This window comes from Cupressus sempervirens, chromosome 6, assembly GCF_028749045.1.
Source record: "Cupressus sempervirens isolate cs-2001-9-10 chromosome 6, ASM2874904v1, whole genome shotgun sequence".
In the NCBI taxonomy this organism is placed as follows: domain Eukaryota; kingdom Viridiplantae; phylum Streptophyta; class Pinopsida; order Cupressales; family Cupressaceae; genus Cupressus; species Cupressus sempervirens.
The window spans coordinates 565,280,093-565,288,167 of record NC_143123.1 but is presented as its reverse complement, the minus strand read 5'-3'; positions in this window follow the sequence as shown (position 1 = coordinate 565,288,167).

The window sequence follows — 8,075 nt, the reverse complement described above, 5'->3', positions numbered from 1 at the left end:
GAATATAGAGAAAGGGGAAAGGACAAGTGCTGAAGCTGAAGAATTTGCCTAACATATCAAGCATCTACATGAGGAGGTTCAAGCACACATTACCAAGATGAATCAAGAGTATAAAGCTAGGGCTGATCAAAGGAGAAGACATAAGGAATTCCAAGTTAGGGATCTAGTCATGGTGCACTTACGAAAAGAAAGATTTCTAGCTGGTACTTACAACAAGCTAAAAATGAAGAAATTTGGCCCCTGCAAAATTTTGAAGAAACATGAATTAGGAAATGCATATGAGGTGGAGCTACCAGATGGTGTTCACATTTCTCCTATTTTCAACATTGCAGACTTAACAGAGTATCATGATGATGGTGCAAATGAGGAGCTGGTGTTAGAGCAATGTCCAATTCTTGCTTCTAAGAAGGAGGAGATAGAAGATATTCTAGATCATCGTGTGGGTAGAAGTACTAGAAATAGGCAGTATGAAGAGTACTTGGTCAAGTGGAAAGGACGATCGATCGAGGACTCAATTTGGATTTCAGCAGCTGAGGTTTCCCATTTGGGATTTCCTCTACCATTCATAAAATGACAAGGTCACTTTTCAATCTACCCTGGGTGTCTGATGCAGGAGCATCCAAAGGTATAAGGGCAATCCTGTGTCACCCAAAAAAAAAGTACTTAGACTTAGTTTCTGTTTCATGTGTTTTCATTTCTGGATACCCATTTGGGTCAAATAAAGGTTCCAGCTCTCACAGTTCCACTATCGGTGCTCTAAGATAGAGTATTTAAACACCTTGGGATACGTGTAAATGCCAAAAAAATAGGAGTATGTAATTGAGCCATCATTTTGGTGAACTAAGAGATGTAAATTGGCCAGATGAATGTAATTTTAATTTAGAGCATTCTAGAAAAAGAATCAGGTCAAAAGGCCCCACGGTTTGAAAGTTATCGCAGTTTTTTGAGTTTTGGAGACCTCCTAAGAATGCTTCAACGTTAGGTTAGGGGCATTAAATGACCTCAAAAAGGGCCAAAAAATGGAGGATGAGTGAAGCTGGTCCATAGGGCTATAGAGCGCTTCGAGAGCTTTCCGAAAATGTAAACGGTTCGTCAATCGAAGCTACGATTCAAAAGATATGCCTCCCGAAAGTTCAGTTACCGTTTATGGATTCTTCTAGATTTGCATCGACTTCTAACACAGCTTTTGGAGCCTTCTATTTGGTCGGTGGATGCCTACTAGCACTTTCTAGAATGTATTCCTAGTCCTTAACCCTCCAGGGTCTATTTAAGGACATTTCTGGCACTGTAAAAGGCAGTTCAGAGTGGAGTTTGAGAGCAGGTATTGAAAGGAGAAATTATCTCCAAATTTATGTTATTGTAAGCCCATAGGGCATGTTATGAAGTCTAATTTCTCTGTACTGAATGTACTAGCTTATTTTCACAGTTAATACAATTTCCCTTTTCCTATTGTGTCCATTCTGTGTTTGGGTTGTGTCCCCATCAAAGTCCTTGGACTCCCCCTCCTCTCTCTAATGTCATGAATACTCCCTTTCCCTCCCCTTGTAAGATTAAAAATGCTATCCCAAATCCTAAATCCAACCCCTCTTTTGTGTTGGTTTCTTTTATTGAGGCATCTAAGGATACTACTAGCCTAGTGGGTTGCATGGAAAGATGAAGGAGAATATTGAGAAGCAAGAAATGACACTTCAAGAGATGAGAAGAGAGGTCAACGTTTTTAACAAGAGAATTGAAGATTCTAATAAGTTTGTTATCAAAGTAATGCATGTGTGTTCGATGACTCTCTATGTTTTGTATGAAAAAATCTATAGGACCAAGCTGAAGATAGATGACGACTACAAAGATGTCTTCTAATTTGTTAAGGAAGGGTGGACTTCCATATTATTGTCAAACTGGTTGGGAAGAAATTAGATCTTTTGTTTTATGGTTTTGATTAGTTTTTTGATAAGCCTAGTTGGCTTTAGAACTCATCTCCCCACCCCCCCCCGTGTTGTGTAGACACTATGTTTTTATTATTACTATGCTATAAGACCTTATTTTTACCATTGATACTTTGAACTTTACATTTTTTGTTTTTGATATAGGCAAATAGTGTGTTGTTGTTTATTTGCTAAAAGTTTCTAGTGCTAATAATGTGCTATTAATATGCTAGTTTATTACATGAGCTAACACCCTCTTGTTGCGTTTAATGATAAAAAATAAATAAGAGAAAAAGAATTCAAAAACTTGTATATGATTGCAAGAACAACAAATAAGAGACAAAATCAACAGATTCTTGAAATGACATAACTTTCCAACCACTATACCCTTTTTTTAAATGAACCCAAACAAGTTAATAAATGTATATATGGTAACCATTTCCATATTCAACTTTCTATCTACTTTCAATTTTAATTGTCTTCTTGTTTATATGTTAAATTGATTCAAGTTAATTTTATACTAATATTTTTTAAAACTTTTTAATAATTTATTATTCTTTTTCTATTCATTTTTTTTTATTAGAGACGAAAGGATTAAAATATAGTTAATGAAAACAAATATCCTAAATCTGATTTAAAGCAAACCCTAAAACAAGTAATGAAATACATATTAAAAAATAGATAATGTATATAACAACCCAAATAAAATTTCATATATGTATATAAAAAAATTCAAATAAAACATAATAATATTATGTTTGAATTTATTATATAAAATTAAGTTATATATATACACATATATGTGTATATGAAATGTAAATTACAAATGTATTTATACATGTACATGTATCTTGTTTGAATTATAATTTAGAATACTCAAATAGAAAATCAAGGAATTATGGTCATTGTCCCTCTACAATAGTAATAATAATATAGTCATCAATTAAAAATTAAACAATTGATCATATGGCATTGAAATCTAACATCAAAGTGAAATGTAATCCACTCAACAATGATCCTTCATGAAAGGTGTTGTAGGCCCATCAAGCTTACAATTGGTGCTCGGTGTACATCCAACTATAACCCCTTCATTAAAATAACTCAATTTGATCCATGCCTTCTCTTTTGAGTGGGTCAACTTGTGACTATAAAATTTCGTGTTATATATATAATTGACTTATGTCAATTTCTTATCTAGGCTTGCTCTAAATCAATTCAAAATAATATTTTAAGGTCATAAGTGGAGGGTCGGCACAATCAGTGAGAAATGAAAAGATTAATTTAAAACAATAATAAAAGAGTGACGTTGTTATCCATTAACAATTTATTAATGTATATTATGAAGCATAACTTAAGTGGAGGTTAAGTGAGGAATCTATTTCAGTGTTCTTTTTTTCTTTATCAATAATATATCTTCGATTATCCAAGCATAAAGCCAAACGAACAGGCCGCTCGCGGATTGAAAACGTCATAAATGTAATAGACCATTTTCAAAAATTGTAGAAAAATTTGCTTTCATACAACACATAAACCTCATCACAAGCGAGTTTAAAACTGATTTAATTTTTAATATTGAATATTTATAAATTTATAATTATAATAAGAAAATATTGATTGAACTTATTAAACGGTATAATAGAAATGATGTAAACAATTTGATGTTTATTTTGATATTTTAGCTTAGTTTTTTAACATTAAAATTATTAGTTTCTAGTAAGCCGCAAAACATGATTTGGTTGAATTAAGTGAAAAAATAAGGTAGTCTTATGAATACAAAAATGAATCTTTTATCTTAGAGGAAGGAAAGATGTGAAAGGACAAATAAGAATTTTATAATCTAAACATAAGATCTAGGGTTTTCTATTTATAGTGAAATTTGCATCCATACTTTATGCAGTTTTTAACCATTTCAATATTATCTTAATTTAATTACACATTGATGATCAATGACATGCTTCTGTGTTTAATTGAACTCATGGTTAGATTCTTATAAATAGCTATTTCATCCCCTTTTACATATATTCTCATATTATCACATACTCGTTACCTTCCTCAACTTGATCATTTTCTTATGTACTTCACTTATGTACCATTTAGAATTGAGTCTAGTTTAAACTCAAGGTACACAAGATTAATTCTTGAATTTTAAAATGAATTTCTAATTTTATTGACTCTCTTCAATATTTAGTATGGGTTAAATCAACACACATTTCTGTGACCTATTGCTATATTTTGGTATTTGAGCATGCTCATTTTGTAAATTAATCCCTATGGGAAAATGGAATATTAATAAGAAAAAATCACTAGAACAAATTTCATTTTTTATTGGACAAAGAATCTTAATTTTTATTCAAATTTCATATTGTCATATATATCAATGTGATGTTATATATAAGCACTCACTCAAAACATAAACATGTCCATTTATGGGGGATTGAATTAGGATAACTTGACCCTAGTGATTCATAGTCTCTACAAGGTGTTTGCAATTATTAATTTGATATGCTTAGACACATTTGAGATAAAATGAAGAGAAAATATTATACACAATATGTTGTCATTTTAGTTATGTGTAGCTAGGTTGATTATCACACCTTAGTGAAATTCTATAACCTTGTTTTCAAATTAAATGGGGCTCACATAGAAAATTATAAGGATATGTAGAGTCAATCCATACTCCATAATAAAAACATTAATTTATGTGTATGTAGTAAATGATTCTATCATGATATAAATGGCATTTCTTAACATTATTCCCTAAGCCAAGTACATGTATTAGAGTTTTATTCAGCAAGCTTGATTAGATTTGATTCCTAGCATTGAATTAACTAGCCTAGATTTATTAAAGTAAATTTACATATTTATTTAGTTTTGGTGAATCTTTCTAGTATTACATTGTAATAGAACTTGTATTTAGGGTAAATAGTCCTTCCATGTAAGGTTTTTAGATCTATATTACCATGGAAATAAGTATGTCGTGTCTAGATCTAATCACATGTTATTCCTCTTTACAATTTAGTGTTTCATTACTTTATGGTTCTATAGGGACGTTTACTCTAAGATTGAATTTTATTTCCCATATCCTTCTCAACCTTGTGACTATCGTCAAACATAATTTCTATTTTGGATAAATGAAAAACTTTTTTTAAACCTATATTATTCCTCACCTTTTATATCATTGTTAGGAGCTTGGCCCTATTAGGATCTTACAACAATGCCTTGTTAGAAGTAGTCCCTATTCGGAGTCACCTAATTAAGGGATTTGCCTCTAGCCCTATTATGATCTTTACTCTATTATGAGTAATCTCATAGGATGATTTCTAACACAAGCTAATGAGCCATCTAGTTAAAGAAATCAATCTTCAAACCTATTAGGATACTACTCACCCTATTAAGAGTGACCCTATAAAGGAATCTCAACTTGAGAGCCTATTAGGACTGAATACATAAAGTGATGTGGTTATTAAACTTCTAAATTGATTGTAATAATCCAATTCATCTCAACATTTTCTTTAGTTTATAGGAATTTGACCACTGGCTTGATCTCACACATTGTACTTGATCTACACACTTATTACTGCAAGATTCTATTATATAATACACATTTTAATCTTCAAGGAAACCATTTCTAACCAAAAAATTTTATACAAGAATTTCTCTTAAGACCTTCCAAACTATACTACCAAACCCTAATCCATCATTTACTAGATACATTCAATCGCCAATTTGAACTGCATATCAATTCAACAAAGAACAACTAGCCTTTTGCACTTTTCCAATGTACATAAATGACCTCAAAAAAATTGATCACAACAAAAAATTAATGACCAATTCATCATTACCCATTAATTGCACATCAGTTTTACATCATCACCCAACTTTATATTGTGAAAGATCTATTAGATTAGGCACATAAGTTACTGGTTAAAGATCAACCATAAATTTTTCTAAGTGTTCTTACACTTTCTCCTAGGCATACTATAAATGATATAAAACATGTCTTCTGGTAATAATTTTTTTGTACAATTTGAATATTTATCTTATAATTGAGTATAGATCATAAATCTTGAATTACAACATCTCAATCATCATAGATTTGATAGAATATACAATTAATTTACTCTCTATCACTATCTATTCAACCCAATCACTCTAGCACACCTAATCCATCAAAGCTTTTGACCAACTTGTTCTTATATTGCACAATGATAGACAATGCATCATGGTACATCCCTTAATCATCCATATCCACCACACTTTTATTTCTACTACACATCCACTTTTAAATTGATTTCCACTTTTCTCATACTAGAAAAATGCTCTTGATAAATAGTCAACATATAACCTTCAAGTTGATAAATGGACAAAAAAATTTAAATCCTATCCTCAACAAACACCCCTAGGTCCCAATAAAAAGTTTCTAGGAAAAGATCAACTCAAGTTATCCATATCTTGGACTAGATTGAACTAAGTTGATCTATTTTTAGGGCTTTGATTTTTGTGGGATCTAGGCATAATGCGAGGATATTTCTCTTGGGTGTTTAATCCAGGTTGACTTTACAAGATGTGACATTTGAAATATCTATAAAATGAAACTTTTTCCTATAATTTGCACATCCATCATGATGTAATCATTTTACAAGAAAGCTACTGTGCATTCAAGATATTCAAAAAAGAAAGAATGCATTGAAGGGATCCAATAAAAAATTAACCTTACCAAGCATTCAAGTGCAAGGATCCTTTTCAAAGAATTTAAAGTAACCATTTCCATCATGCATACAAGATATTTCATTCCATAGATCTATTTATTTTTCCCATTAAAGGTCAAGCAAATGAGTCACAGTCAAGGAAGGATATCTACACTCATCTATCACATCTTCTTCATTAGGTTTTTTCTTATATGTTTTAAATTTGTTTTTTGTGTTGATCCAAACCAATGTCATTAGCATTCTTGATCATATTTTAATTACAATTGCATCTACTCAATATGATATACTCAATTATTTAGATTTAATCTTTACTACATAACAATATTCATTCCTTTACATTTATTTCAATTCAAGGTCAATTATGATATAATAACTCAACCAAGATAAGCCCCTCCCCACAAAAATCTCCCCTTCTTTCTTGTGTGCAGAAATAAGTTTCATAGTTGTACATCCAAAATATTAGGGTTTTGGAACTAGTGACTAGTCTTCTAAATAATTTATCAAATTTTGACACTCTAAGACAAGGTTGACTTTTATAGACAAGGAAAATATTTTTTGACACTATGCTAACATGGTGGAAGCAAGAAGTGTTGAAAAACAATACTGTTGATGTATAGAAATGAGGGATATTTTTGTAATCTACCATTAGAACAATCATTTTTTTGACATTGATGTTAAATCTACTACGTGCTAGTAAGACAAATACTAACTTTGGTAAAAGTTCTATTGTTTGATTGATTGATGAAAATGATTTGAAAAGAAAGGATAACAAAAGTGCCTAGAGAAAGGTTTAGTTATTGGTGCATAAAAGGCGCACTAAGGCCAACAAAGACTTTGATGATATAGTGTACTATTTATCTACTAAAGGCTATAATGAAAGGATACTTAAGCAAAGACAAGACAAAGACTAAAGAAAAGTAATGTGTTTTCCAAGCTTGATTGAGCAAACAATGCAAGTTGAGCACTTAGTTCAGGTTGAGGAAAAAGATAGTTATGATTGAGAAAAGCCAAACAAGACAAAATTCAATATGTGTTGAGCATCAAAAAATGATAGTATTAACCAAGTAAAGATTTAGTTCATGCTAAGAAACCTAGTGTTAACCAAGCATCAAAAGACTATTATTGCTGAGTGACAACATGTTATTGTCGAGTGACAATATAAAGAGTTTGAATAAAGATTTGACAAATTTGAGCTAACATAAGTTGATTTCTTGAATTATGTGAATCATGTTGATGATAAGCTTGATGAGTTGGTGGCACAAAATTCAAGATAAATTGTTTTGAAATTAATTTAATTAGGATGTAAGAGAAGTTTCTAGAGGGAAAAAAATTGAAAGAAGGGAGGATCAATGAATCTAACCTAACCCTAAGATGGACGATTGAGATTAAGCAATAAAATATCAAAATTCTCTATTTAAGGGGATACTAGGCTAGAAGCATGCATGTG